The 14,981-nt window shown below is 59.0% G+C and overlaps 1 protein-coding gene across 3 annotated transcripts in view; it reads right to left on the bottom strand.

Annotated features, from left to right (window-relative positions):
• SMOC2 (SPARC related modular calcium binding 2) overlaps positions 1 to 14,981 on the bottom strand; it is a 139,725-nt gene that overhangs the window by 24,891 nt on the left and 99,853 nt on the right. The gene's annotated exons all lie outside the window — the stretch shown is intronic.

Raw genomic sequence — 14,981 nt, forward strand, 5'->3', positions numbered from 1 at the left:
TGCGTGGTCATTTCCGTGCCTGCTTTTGTAGCTTTGAAAACCACGTCTCACCCACAAACTGTCAGAAATAGCAAATGAGCCCTCTCCGATGCAAGGATCTTGTGAGAAATCCGCCCTACTCCTGCGTGAGGCTAAAAACAATTTGGGAGCCGCATCTCATTAAGGAAGCGCCGGCTACCGGCTACCGGGTGGGATATTAATACAAAATGTTCCTTCTCATGTTCCTGAGTCACCAAATACTAACCATCTCCATCAACCATTAATCAACCGGGTGTCAAAGAGCCGCCCGTCATTTGCAAAATTCAAATGAAGATGTGTTTAAGATTCTGGGAACATTATTCCACTTCATGTTTATAAAGTAGAAAGTCTGGAACTGCTGCCTGGGAGGAACGGGGGTCTGTCATGACGGCGACAATAAGCATGAATCTCCCCAAACTGCATGTGCGGCCAGATGCTGCCTTGGAAACCTGCTAAACAGAGAGCTGAGTCCCGCTCCTGTTCTGTCCTCATCACCCGACGCTAAACAATCACGAGCCTGACTCAGGAAGCGGGGTTCCCGCGGAGGAGTTCGGGTAAGGGCAGAACAAGTGTGGGAAAGATGTGCATGCCTGCTTCTCACTCGGGCCTACAGGGCATGCCTGTGACCTGACATCCCACCCGCGCAGGAAAATGCAGCCACGTGGGCCAATGTGAGAACAAAAACAGACACCGCCTCTTCTATGCCTGGAAGCGCTTCCAACCACACTCTTTCGGCCATGCCGCGGCGGGCACAAGTTCCCAGACCGAGGATCCAACCCGCACCACAGCTGCGACCCGGACGACTGCAGTGACGATTCCAGGTCCTTCGCCCACTGTGCCACAAGGGACTTCCAGACATCCTCTGAAAGTTAACAACTGTGCAGTTCTTGCTTCCGCTTCACGCCCCACGTGCTCACCTGCAGGGAACACCGCCTGCCCTCTGCTGCTCACGTCTATCCCAGTCCTAGTAATTCAGCTCAAAGCCCATCTTCTCCGGGGACACTCACTGCACAGTTGCGCCAGCCTCAGCCCTCTGACCTGACACCCCCATCAACCCTGGACCCCCGGAGCCAAGCTCAGCGCCGGATGTGTCTCCAATGTCCCCTCCAAGCCTTATGGGTGTTTCATGGCCAGGTCTGTGCTGAGTTCAAGGGATCAGACCACACGGGGTGTGTGTGGTTTCTCCGCCTCCAGGCCTCTGATGGGGGGGGTCTGAAGGGTGCAGCGCCCTGAGCTGAGCTAAGACTCTGCAGCCACTGAGCCATCTCCCCAGACCCCCGGCCCAGAGGGACCGGGCAGCAGGGTCTCCCTATAGGACCAGCACGGGGGTCGTACACTCTCCCGGCCTAATTACTGTTCCCCCAAGCTGCCCTCTGCTAGTCGCCTGCCCGTTCCAAGCAAATGACTGAGTTCTGAAGGGGTCACGAGCCGAGGCCCTGCCATGTCTTCATAAGCGCCGGAAACAACTAAACTTTGGCAAAGCTTCCAAATAATCATTTACCCCAAGCGACGGAGCGAGGACGAGCATTCAAACACACCGCAGAGACGCAGGAAAGAGCTTCGGGGCCCAGAGGTCCCCCCGCCACTGGCCCACGATTCTGTGCACACGTCCAGCTGCCGCTTAGCCGGGCGTGCGCCCAACAAAAGGCCTGAACGAGAAGCCGCCCTTGATAACACTCAGGTCTGGCGTTGGCCACAAAGGGGGTTGAGCAGGGACCAGGGGTTTTCTGTGGCAAGTCCAGCCGAACGGTTCGTGTACCATAATCACAGCTGGGTTTACATCTCCCAGGAAACAAAGCAGCACAGAACCAAATCCTTGGACACCTGAGTGCAGGTGCCCACAGGTCCTCTGAGGGCTGACACACAGCATCCCACAGCCGCCGAGCGGGGGACCCGGGAGGAGAGGGGCTCCGGGGTGTCTCCAGGTGCCGTCCAGGCTCGGCTCCTGCACGGGAGGAGCCACGCGGAAGCCAAGGGCCGTCGGGGTCACGGACTCAGAGCTGAAGCTCCGTGAGGGGCATGTCAGAGCACAAAGGACACCCCATGCGGCACCCACCAGGCCGGAGGGGCAGCCAAGTGGGAGGCCCCTGTTCTAGGCTCTTCCTTCTCCGCAGCGAGCCACGCTGTGAGAGTAGGTTCACCCCGGACAAAGAGGCAGCACAGGGGGTCCGGGGCGCCCCTGCCCCCAGCAAGGCCCACGTCCTTGTCCTTGCGTGGGATCAGTCCCAGGCCAGCCTGACCTCCGCCTGGGGATGGCGGATGGGCTGCTTCCCACCCACCCGAGGTTGGGACCCACGCTCGGGGCAGGGGCGGGGCGGGGAAGGACCCCAGGGAACCATCGCGGGGCCGAGGCATCCCCAGGCTGCAGCCAAGGCCAGGCAGCCCGGCCGGGCAGGCTCTGCTCCTCCGCCAGGGCTGCGTCTGGGAACCTCGGCAAAGCCCGCGGAGCAGCACACAGCGTGACCGCGGGCATGACGGCGACTCTCTCTCTCTCTCTCTCTCTCTCACACACACACACACACACACACACACACACACACACCTTCAGACGCGGGCTGCTCCTCGAAACTACACACTCGATTTATTCTTCATACAAAACCGTGTTTATCATCTGCAGATTTTCTACAGGCCCGCTGCTTAGACTCTTTAAACAGCCCGTCACAAACTGTTAGTGACACGGAGAAACAGAAATCCAGTTTCATTTCGGCATGAAATGCTTTCACGCGGCAGTTCAACGTTTATTTATATTTTTTCAGGTTCTATGAAGGCAGAGGTGGCTTCTGCCATCCAGTGTTTTTCTTTGGGAGGCGGTCACAGCGTCGGTTGCTTTCCAAGAGCTTCTGCGTCCGCAGCACGATGGGGGGGCAGGCAGACCCCCCCGCAGCCCCCGAGGAGCCTGCCGTGCACCCCACTGCCCGCCCCTCTGAGCGAAGACGGGCTCTTCCGAGCTGGGGCTGTTTGCCCCCGGCCAGGACCAGGCCATTTAAACGTCCTTCCCTGTCCAGATCGGAGCCCCCGGAGCAGGAGCCCTGGGCTCCGCGCTTGTCAGCTGCGCTGTCACGAAGAAACGCACTTCTCTCCCCAGTATCCTGCCCCCAAACTGGGACACGGGCAGGTGCCCCGGTGAAGCCCGTCCTCCTTCCGAGGTCACCGCGTTCTCAGCTCCCGCCCTGCACACGCGTGCTCGGAAGGGCGGGGACTCCGCAGAGAGCAGGGACCCAGCCGCGCGGAGGGTGTGTATGTACTCAACCCCGGCAGACGGCAGAGCACACGCACCGCATGAGGGTAAAACTACGGTTAAAATAAAAGGGAAAGACATCGACACACAGAGAAAATGAGGGTAAGGAGACGGTGGAAAGTGAAGCGAGGTTAATTCTCGCAATGGGCCTTTGGTGTAGACGGGCCTGTGTCTGACGTTGGCGGAGACCGGCCCCGTGTCTGACGTTGGCGTAGACGGGCCCCGGGTCTGACGTTGGCGGAGACGGGCCCCGGGTCTGACGTTGGCGGAGACGGGCCCCGGGTCTGACGTTGGCGGAGACGGGCCCCGGGTCTGACGTTGGCGTAGACGGGCCCCGGGTCTGACTTTGCAGCCGACGTGGGGAGAGAAAGCCAATTAAGAGGAAAAGCACAGTGTGGACGGACGATTCGGGGTAAGATCCACCTTTCGATCCGGATCCGAGAGCCCTGGTCCCTGCAGGCCTGACGCCCAGCCGAGCCGGGAGGCGGACAGGACGTGCACCCGTCTCTGGACAAACAACAGTTTTCAAAGCGCTGCTTTTGGAAGAGGCGTCGTCTGCAGGCCTGGGGCACAGCCCGCGGTGGTGACGCCTCTGGGGGCAGAGGCCGGAGGCCCGTTCACACCCGGCCCAGCGACCGCAGGGAGCGCCCTGGGAGGCCGAGAACGGGGACAAACCTTTCCTGCACACTGTCCGCATGTTTCTCAGATGCCGATGAAAATCGGGCTCCTGCTGGAACGGAGTAGGACCCCTGCCGCACCCCGCCTGCCTTCGTGGGAAAACTTTAGCCTGAGAAAGTTCAATCAGAGAGCCAAGAAAATGCAGAAACGAAGGGAAAGAGTCAAACGCCCAGCTCCTCAGAGTTTCGTCATTAGGCGAGTCAAGGACCTTGAGTTCCTCCTCCAGGCCTAGAGATCAGACTCTGAGCTGTGTCCCGCGCGCGGTCCTGGGGACACCGGACCCCACCACGTGGAAGGAGCTAACTACGCGGGGACCAGACCGTGGCCAGGGCCTCGGCCGCCACGATTCCGAGACCGGACCTCAAAGAGATGGGAACGAACCCGCCTGGAACCGAAGACGACCTGTCCCTAAAACAACCAAGACGATGCTGGTCAGACACCGAAGGACCCACATCACGACGACTGTCGGGGCTGACGGTGCTGGGCCGCACGTAGCCCCCCACCCCCACAATAGCTCGTGCCCCGCTTGTCGGGGGACCCTGGAATGAAGCAGACTCCTTTCCGCCAGCCTGGCCTCTGTTGGCTTTTGAGCGGCGAGCAGCCGGCCTGACTCTGGGTCACACGCCCAGACCCCGGGGCTGCAGCGCAGCTCCTCCCCGACACTGGACAAATGAGGAGCCGTGTGCCCGAGAACCATGTGAATTAAGGACCACACACACCCGAGAGGAGGAGCTCCTTCCCCACAGAGCTGGCGGGTCCTCCTCCCGAAGGGGCCGCGTCCGCTCAGGCGCACAGAGAACCGGGCGAGGTCCCGAGATTCCGCGTTTCCGCCTAACGGCTTTGGAAGCAGGTGGGGCCACGGCCTCCGTGCTGGTAAAGAGCCCGACCGAGTGATGCAGCCCCGCGAGCCTCCAGGATAAACAGGCGGTAAAGCACGTGCAGCCGAGCGGCCTGGGAGCCTGCTCACCATCCACCAGGGAAGGGCCCCTCTCGGCTCCAGGGCGACGGACCCAGGGTCTTCGGGGCGATCATCTGAGAGCAGGGACGCTGCCCAAGGGAGGCCGACTGCAGCAGGGCCGCGCAGCCCACAGAGATGAGGCCTGAGTGGCCACGGGCACACCTGTGGGGAGGTCAGGGCTCAGCGCCCATGAACCGTGTCAGCGCCGACACCTCACTGGGGACACGGGTGAGCAGAGGCCACAGGCGGGGATCGTGGTGGCCTGGCCTGAGCCTGCGACAGGCACAAGCCACCTACGCTTCCCTGGAGGGCAGAGACAGAAGGTAATTAAGGCAATCATTTCATCCATATTCGGTTATGTAAAAACAGCGCCGAGTCATGGTCAGATGGGCGAGCTGTGAAGAGAAGCCTTCTCCACAGGCAGGGGCTTCCCCAGAAGACTGCTCTTTCCAGCGTTTGCCAAGGTGGCCGACAGGAAGCCTAGGCTCGGGCGCAGGCCGAACGGTCCTGCTTTCTCAGAGATGGAGGAAGCACCCCCAGAACCTTCTGTGGGCTGCGTGCACCAGGGCACAAAGACAATCCACTCCCGCCTCTCCTTTGTGGAGGACACCCTCTGCAGAGCTGTTGACATGAGAAATGTCACACGGTGGAAAAGGCTGTGAGTTAGTGGTGGGAAGACACTGCTGCCTGGACACAGGGCGACCTCCTCCCCTCTAGTGAGTTAGGTGTCCAGTGGCCAACCAGACGTCAGGCAGAAGTGGACCCTAGGGCTGGTGCATTCTGGGAAAACAGGATGTGCGAGAAGAGTTGGTTCCCTCAACAATAAAGAGTGGAGTCAACAAATGACATGGAAGTTCCAGGAAAAAGGAAGGTCGCTAGGGATGAGGAGTGCACCGCTCTCTCTCTGTCTTTCTGGTACACGTATTATGTCCCTTTCTCTTCTTCAAAAATACGTCTCATTAGAGGAACTGCAAAGACAAGATTTCTATCCTGTGGCACTTGGATAAACAAATTTATCTCCGTGTAAGGTCGTAAGTGGGTACCATTTAACAGGGTAAAGGATTAAACAAAACATGGACTTCGACTACACCTGCGGAGCCTATCGAAGGTGTCTCCAAGGGCTGTTTCATGACAGATGATGCATGTTTCTCAGGAGACTTTGAAAACACCAGAAGTCGAACACGTCCTGAATTTAAGGAATCTGTGATGTCCGTATCAACGCTCGAGTTCTGAGAGGCCTGACTCTGAACCGAGGTGCCCCAGCGCCTCTGGAAACAAGGGCCTTGCCCATTTTAGAGAGTGAATACAACGAGCGAAAAGCACAAAGAGGAGACAGACAGACTCACGGGAAGAGAACGCGGAACTCGGAAACCCTTCCGCTGGAAATCACTCCTGAAACAATTCATCTCCGGGGAGTTCAGAACCTTAGCCCACTACCAAAGAACAGGCCGTTTATCTTTTTCTATCAGAGGGAGAAACGCCTGATTTCTCAGAAAGAAAACCATTCCTGATGGGACAAGCCAGAAGAGAGCTAAGAAAGAAATTAAATCCTCCTGTCAGAGAAGACATTCTAGAAATTTCCACGGCCTGCTGTTGTTCACTATAAACCAGGGGCTTGAGGCGTTTCCTAGCATCGCTGGTCACCCAGGAGCGTCCAAGCCGCCTGACGCAGCAGCTCTCGTATCTGAGCCCCACGGACCCGGTCTGTCCGAGTGAATTCTCAGGGACGCAGGCCATCGGGAGGAACAGGACGCAGTTTCTACTCGCATCATCGCTGGGCCCTTCTCGTCGGTCCTGCCTCTACGAGGAACAAGCCCCGTGCTCTGGCCAACCGCCAACTTGGATAATTGGATTTTCTTTCTCAATTCCTGCCAGAATTTCTGCTGGAGACGTGAGCTTTCACTCTCGGTCCTCAGCCCCGGGGGTGCCGAGAGCCCCAACCCACATGGCAGTCCCCGGGGCGCGGCGGAGATATTCCCGACCCGGGCGCAGACTCTGGCAGAGAGCTCCGAAGGGTGCCACCAGGACACGTTCAGACTCAAAGGGAAGCTTGGGATGCACCGGTCTCTGCATCCCCCATTTTGCAAAGTGCTTCAAAGGCTGCTCTCCTGTCTAAGAGCGCCAGTCCCGGGATCGCAACGCTGCAGTCTGGCCCTGGGTCTCCAGGAGCGCTGAGCCTCCCAGCGCACCGAGCAGTGGGCCCGCTGCCCAGCAGGCCTGAGTTTAGACAGAAGCTCTAAATTCTGAGTTGTAAGGGGGACAAGAGGGCAGTCGTAGCGTCTAGACCAGTTCTGGGTTGAAAGGGGGAAGAACCAGGCAGGTAAGGAGCGCGTCAGAAGGAGCCGGTGGAGGGCGGGGACGCAGATGCCCAAAGGACCGCTCCACCCGCCCGGTGAAGAGGCGGGACCTGCACTCTGTCTTTAGGGCCCGTGGGCCGACCAGCCGCGGGGGCTGCAGGCGCACAGCCCGTCCGAGAAGCGGGGGCGTGTGAGCTGTGCTGAGCAAAGGGGGGGGGACAGTGCCTGTCACGAAAGGCCCCCTGACAGCTGCAGCTCCGACAGGAGGCGCTTTCCAGGCCAGCAGAAGCTGTTCAGAGAAGCCCACGAGCAAGAGCGGCAGCCCAGGCCAGGCGGGGCCTTGATTTTTCACATTTTTATGTATGTGTTTATTTTCTAGGGCCACACCTGCAGCACACGGAGGTTCCCAGGCTAGGGACCGAATCGAACCTGCAGCTGCCGGCCTCCACCACAGCCACAGCGACGCCAGATCCGACACACATCTGTGACCTACACCACAGCACTGCCAGATCCCTAACCCACTGAGCAAGGGCAGGGATCACACCTGCAGCCTCGCAGACACTACAGTCTTAACCTGCTGAGCCACAGAAGGGACTCTCTTTTTTAAATTTTTTTTTTTTTTGGCTGCATTGTGGCAGGTGGAAGTTCCCAGGCCAGTGATGAAACCCACGCCACAGCAGTGACCAGAGCCCCAGCAGGGATAAAGCTGAACCCTGAGTGGCTGGGCCCCGGGGGTCTCCAGGACTGACCCTTTTAGACCCACGGCTCTGGGACCACGAGTCTTTTCCTAGAGCACATGGTTGAAGGACTGGGTATTACAGGGGGATTGTAATCTGGCCCTCGCAGAATCTCAATAAATCCAGACCAGCTACGAGGACAACCTCGATTCACAGAAGAGAGAGCAGGTCAATTAAAGGCAAATTTGTTATTTTTTCAAGCGTATACCGTACTTGGGAGGTTTTTAAATTTTATTTGAGACAAACTCCCTTAATAGATGGGGATTGTGTGACATAGAAGACCAATGGCTTGGCCACAAAACGCACATATTTCACCGTGTTTGAGAACAGTCTGTCCCGTTAGTTGTTTAAACTGTCTCTGAAATCCTGCTGACACCGTTTATTTGTCCAGCAGATGCCGGTTCATGATTAATACAGATCTAAACTTGATTCCATCCGTCCTCCGTGTGATCACAAATTTCCCGGTAACGGAGGCCGCCAAGACCGGGATGTTGCCGCACTCACGCGCCGGACGGTCTGCCCTGCCCTCTCGGGCGACGCTTTAAAACCGGCCGCGCAGATTCAAAACTCTGGTTGTAAAGCAAACTCCAGAACAACACAGGTCAGATGTGTTCCCACCTACCTCTGGGCGCGCACCGCTGCCCTGGGCACGTCTGCCGCCAGCCCCACGCTGCACTTTCCTGCCGTCACTTTGCGTCAGGCGGCACGTCCACCCAGCCCAGGGCCTTCAGGAGCACGAACCTACGTCCCTGTTTTCAGGGTTCCCACCAGCGCCGCCTCCACCATGCATGACCCCCGTCCCACTGCAGAACCCCGAGTTCACCATGGTGCCCTCACCCAGTCAGGCTGCCCAACGGCCTGCCCTTAAGTGTGTCATGAGTTTTCCACGTCCGCATCTTTTTAACACTTTTACGGGATGCAGCTGATGTGCCACGCCGTGGGTTTCCGGCCCAGAGCAGAGTGGGCCTGCTGGACGGTGCACACGGCCTTCCTGAGTCCTTCCCTACCCTTCGAGAGGCCCGCCCCCGCCCTGAGCCGTCGGTCACCAGGACCCCTTCCTGGCACAGGACCCCGTTCTCTGCGTGCCAGCTCGGGGTCCTCACAGGGGGCGCGGATGCACGGCGGGGGCAGGGCGGGCCTGCCAACCAGCCCAGCTCGGAGCTGTCCTGGCACAAACTGACAGTGGGGGCCTCTTACAAACTGTGAAGAAGCCCCTGACAGAGAAAGACCTTACACCATGTGCGGCGGCCCAGGCGGCAGCGAGAGCCTGCTCCCATGAACACGTTGGCGCCGTGGTAAACCGCAAAGCCTGCCCGCGCCTCTGGATGGAAAGTCAAGGAGCGGACGATTGCACAGGACTCTCGGACCCTTTTGTCCCCAGCGGGCCGTTCTGGCAATCCCGGAGGCTGGATTTAATTAATCCACAAGGCATGCTCCAGGTGATGGTGTGAATGCCTCTTGCTGCATCACTCGGGGCCTCTGGATGCACGCCCCTCCTTTTTGGGAGCAGCAAATTCACTCCGGCTGAGACGGGGGTTTCGTGACGGGGAGAAGAAGCGAGATGCGGGCGCCTGAGGCAGGAGCTTTGCCCTCTGGCAGAGACGGCCCTGCGGCAGGATGCACACGCAGCCGGCCCGTGTTGCCCCCAGAAATCTGCTCCCAGGCTGTTCAGGAACTTGGCTGCAGGGAGGCAGGAGGGCCGGCAAGTGAGAGAATCCGACGCCGAAGGCCGAAGGCGTCCACCGGATGCGGGTGCGGCCAAGGGCGCGGGCGGCCTCTGGGGAACCCCTCGTGGATGCTTCCTTGGAAGGAAGTGGAGGCACTCTCTCCACTTCTGTGCCCCCTTTAAACCAGATTTTTACCCAACACTGGAGGTGTTCGTGAGCTGAGACTCCCAGCCGCCCGGGCAGGTTGCCCTCCTGAAGCCCGAGCAAGCGCCCCCCGGGTCCCCTGAGCGCCCACCCAGCCGTCAGAGGGCTGACCACGGAGCAGCGCCCGACCCCTCACGGGTAACTTCGCGTTTTCGGTTGATGTTTACTACTCTTTCCTCCGCACGGTGAGGAAATGAAAAGGCCTTTGCTTCCTTAACGCGTCTTTATTTGTTCGTTTCATTGTGGGTGAGTGAGTCCCACCGGGGCCTCCGGGTCGCCTCCAATTTCTCCTCCTTCTCTTAAAAATGGAAAGCAGCAACTGAACTATATTCTAATCAAATCTCCGGAAGACCCTGCCAGGTGCAGCGCAAGGCTTCCTTTTTGGTTCCCGCCTTCTAGATGCCTCTGCAGTGTCTTAGCATCTTACTAGCTGTTTTCTAAAGGAAGAACAGGGCTAAGAAAGGGATGTGCTTCATATGCATTCCCCTGTGTCTACTCAGACTTCTTCCAGGTCCTTCTGTGGGGTCCCGGTGACACATCTGTGGGCGCAGCCCACACCACAGGAACCTCACGTGGTCCCGACGGCTGGACCCCCGGCCCCTCGTCCTGGGATGCCTGTCCTGGGACGTCCTTAGGGTGGAAATTGCACGTGTGCTTTTCACTGAGTTTTCATGTGTACCATCCTCTCCTCCCTAAAACTGGGTTTAATGGCCCACTTCCTTGTCATGCTTCTTACAAAACGCAGCTTTCTTCTAAGGGATTAGTAACCTTATTCAGCTGCAAATTTAATTTCATATTTAATCATCAGGCTCACTGCTCAGCCAATGAACTACCGGAGCGCAGGCCCCTCTCCCAGGCACTGCTCTTCAGAATAGTCCCTTAGGAGTTCCCTGGCGGCTCAGTGGGTTGAGGATCTGGCGTTGTCACTGCAGCGGCTCGTGTCACTGCTGTGGTGCGTGCTCCACCCCTGGTCCGGAAACTGCCACACGCCATGGGCAGTGCCAAAAAAAAAAAAAAAAAAAAAGTCCCCTCCACATCCGCAAGCCCAACCCAAACCTTGACACTCAGTGAAGCAATGACCTTCAGCTATGAAGCCATCTGACAGCGCCGAAGAGCAAACATAGTTGAGAAACAGCCCCGGCACCTGTCGTCCCAGCGCGATGCTTCCACCAGGCCCAGCCCCCGGGGGGCAGGTACCAGGGAGCCTCCCGAACACGGATGGGGAGCAGGCAGTCCTGGAGACGAGCCCAGCAAGGGCTCGAGTGCGGGCAGGCCCCCAGAAGGGGTTCCCAGGGGTAGCCAAGCGAGTCCATTCCAGCTCAGCCAAACCCGAGCCTGTGACGTCGGGCCCCGATCTGACGCTGCTGCCTCTACCGGGGAAAAGGCCCACCCGTGCAGGCTCTGAGTGCGGCCCCGAGGCCGGCCCCTCTGAGGAAAGCAGGCACTGGCGTGTAAGGCTCTGATGTCCCTGGGAAAAGGCCTCGGGCTCGGCCCAGGGCGAGGTCGGGATCACTGGATCTGCCTCGAGAAGCGAAGCGTTATTAACGTTGACGACCTCTAGAGCTTAAGTGCCTGAAAAACGCAGGCACGTCGGGAGGGTGTCTAACGGGGTCAAGGACCTCACTGCACCTGCAGTCACTCGGCCCGAAGGAAAGACACTGGTGGCTGGTGACTTCGAGGGGCCCTGTGTGGTGGCTGAGCCCTCCCTCAGAGGGCTTCTGGGGAGGGGCCTTGACCTCTGCTGACTGCTGAGCCGTCCACGGAGCTGCCCGAGACGCCACGGGGCAGGGCTGTCCAACCAAAATGCAGCCACTCACTTGGCAGATCTGGGTGTGGTCACTGAGGGGTGGGGCAGGCGGCAGCTCATGGCTCTGGTTTGGGGGACAAAGCAGTGACGTGCGGTCAGGAGGCCATTTTCAGGTAGCAGAAAACCTAGGACGCTCCCCGACTGCTCAGCACTTTCTAACCTGCTGGCTCTCTCCCCAAAACACCACTGCGTTCTCCGAAGTGAGGGAGGGGTTTGGGGTGAGGAGGGCAGCTTCCCTGTGGGCTGGGCCTCCAGCCTGCTCTCTGGGGGTCCTTATGGGACCAGATCCTAACAGGTGACTGCAGGCACTGCAATTCTTAACGAACAAGTAAACACGTGACTGCCCCTCAGGATAGATTAAATGGGAGTTCCCGTCATGGCGCAGTGGAAACAAACACCACTAGGAACCTTGAGGTTGCGGGTTCGATCCCTGGCCTCCCTCAGTGGGTTAAGGATCCAGCATTGCTGTGAGCTGTGGTGTAGGTTGCAAACACAGCTCGGATCCCGCGATGCCGTGGCTGTGGTGTAAGCCGGCAGCTGTGGCTCCGATTGGACCCGTGGGCTGGGAACCCCCATATGCGTTGGTGCAGCCCTAAAAAGACCAAAGACAAAAAAAAAAAAAAAAAAAAAGAGTAGATTAAACGAAGAGGCCGGAGGAGAGCGACACCCTGCTGACTCTGTTGAAACTGCCCCCGAGAATGAGAGTGACCCCCCCGACATGCATTTTAAGTTAAAGACACAACTCGTCTGATGGAGACAAAAGCCAGAGGCCCTGAGCCACGAAAGTCACTCACTCGCACTTTGCCTGTAACAGCCTCTCCCTCTGGGCTTTTCTGCCAGCTCCTGCCAGAGTGGGGTGGGGGACCCAGGTGCGCGGCTGGGCTGCGTCTGGGCACCACGGGCACCAACTCCATTGTCTTCGGCCTCTGCCTGCGTCCCTTCTCTGCACAGAGCGTGCGCGTGGCCTTCTGCTGGCCTCTGGCCACCACGTGGCTGTGACGCCTCCGGCCACGGAGAGAAGAGGGAGCAGCGGAGAGCGCTCAAAGTGGACGAAGGGACTCCAGCAGCCCGCCCCACCCCAGAAACCCTGCTTGTCCAAGACATCGGCTCTGTGCCCTGCATGTCAGCACCACCATCTGATGCGTCCGAGCCCACCCGTATCACTCACCGCAGGGGAGTCGGCAAGCCTCAGAGTAGGAGATGCCCTGCCTATAGGGTCCCTAATTTACAACGTCTTTCCAAGGCGCCCAGGGCTGGCATGGGCTGGCTGCTGGGCACTCCGGGGGCTCAGTCCCACCTCTCAGGAGGGCCACGTCTGCCAGATGACATCGTGGACCCTGGACCCTGGACTGTGGCACCAGACGGCAACAATCTCCCGGGAAGCTGAGCTTGAAGGGAGGCATGGGGCGGGGACAGCGGGGAGCCGGGGTAGATGCAGAGCCCGGGAGAGGGTGTGGGAGGGTCGGGCAGATCCGTCACTAAGTACCACGGAAGTGAAGCGATGCCAGGGTGGGGCGAGGTCAGCAGAGGGCAGAGGGAGCGTGGTGGGGCCAAAGCCTTTGCTTACAGTTCCTCCCAGGCCACTTCTTGATTTCTCTCAAGATGATACGGAAAGTTACAGAGTACACGGAGAAGCCTCCAGCGCCAAAGTCAGGAGCCTGTTCTCAGCAGGTGCCCCGAGGCTGGGTCTCCATCTCGATGGGCCTCAAAGATGACATCACCATTTTCGCTCAGTCTGTGGGCGCAGGAAACCCCCTCACCGTCCTACGCAGGAGGTCAAGGCAGACTCGGCAATCACTGAACCCCCAAAATATGCACTGCGTGTGAGGGTACTCCCAGCTGGCTTGGAAAATAAAGGACTCTGATTGGCTGAAACTCAGAAAAGCTGCTTACAATAAAACCATCCCTTTTAAGAAGAAAACACATGAGCATGTGACAGACGTGTCTGCCCACTCCCCCGGCGCTGGATTATTTTGGAAAGCGTTCTCTCTACAAGATCAGCCTTGATCCAGGAGTTATTTTAAGACCTACTTGTTTTTCCCTAATACGGATAATGATCTCCAAAAACGCACAGTGAGTAAGTGGCCATGCATGGAACACCCCCAACAAGCACAGCTGCAGCATAAGCGGCCCTTCACAGAGTCTGCGTGAGACGACTTGCGGGTCCGAGGACCCGGCTGCACTGGAGGTGTGGGGGCGGACACGGCGTCTCGGGGTGACAGCCTGACCGTCCTCCTGTCCTCTCAGCGACGGGGCTCGGTTTCCGCGGCTCCGATGAGCACCTTTTCACAGGGCTTTCCCCGAAGTGCCCAGTGCTCTGTCTTTCAACGGCCCGGGCGCTTCCCAAACACACCAGCCATGACGTCACTTGCCGTTTCTCAATATGGGGATCAGCGGTTCCCAGAAGACGAGTGACCGCCCCCGTCTCACGTCCAGACTCCCAGCCCCAGGGTTCCACGTCCTGGACTCCATCACGAGGGGGTCCTTCCTCAGGCGCACCCCCCAAGAGAGGTGGGAGGGCCTGACCTGGGCCGCGGCGCTTGTGACCGGTGCAGGGCAGAGCCCGACGGGGCTTCACTGATGATGTTCATGTGACATGCGCAAAAGCCACAGCAGCTTGAGTTGGGAGCAGTGCAGTTAGGGATTATACACACACAAAAAAACAACCAATTCTGAGCATCTTGGAACCTCAGACACAACGAACAGGGTGTCTGCCGTCTGGGTGGCATGGTCAAGACCAGCGACAAGGAGCAGACGGCCACGGGGGCTCTGCTCTGCACCTGCTAAGAGAACCCCTGTCCACCGTGTCAAACCTGACCTCGCAGGTAAGAGCCCGCACTGGTGGGGCAGGGGCAGTGCCTTCCGACTGCAGGACGGGGAGCAGCGGTTCCCAGCGCTCCTCCCGGGGTGAGACGGACCCTTCAGCTGCCTAACGAGGACTCTGCACCCTTGGGATGACTCTCCCCCACCCCCACCAAGGGCCAGGAAGCAGCCCGATTCAGGAGCAGAAGCCACACCGACCACTCGCACAGAGCGACGTGGCGTGGACAGAAACGGTGTCCGAGCCACCCCTCCAGCCTACACCACGAGGAGGGCACGCAGCTGGGACAGCTGGACAGACACCACACCCAAGACGAGCGCCTCAGGAGCACGGGGCGGCGGTTTTGCGCAGCGCGGGGGGCGGCTGTGCTCGGCCCCCCGCCCGCCTCGGCCTCCCCCGCCCCTCTGCGTCCAGCACGTTCATTGGTTGGTTCTGGGCGTTGCCGACAGACGTGGAAGGCACGGGGGGCGGGGAGAGGCACAGGCTGCGCGTCTCACCTCTGCTCGAACACTTTATGTTTCAGGATTTAGGATCCGTCTCAGTGACACAGTACAGA

The sequence above is a fragment of the Sus scrofa genome, chromosome 1 (genome assembly GCF_054392235.1).
Source record: "Sus scrofa isolate SSC_HxYL_T2T_F1_AM1 chromosome 1, Sscrofa_HxYL_maternal_Yorkshire_Landrace_v2.0, whole genome shotgun sequence".
Lineage (NCBI taxonomy): Eukaryota > Metazoa > Chordata > Mammalia > Artiodactyla > Suidae > Sus > Sus scrofa.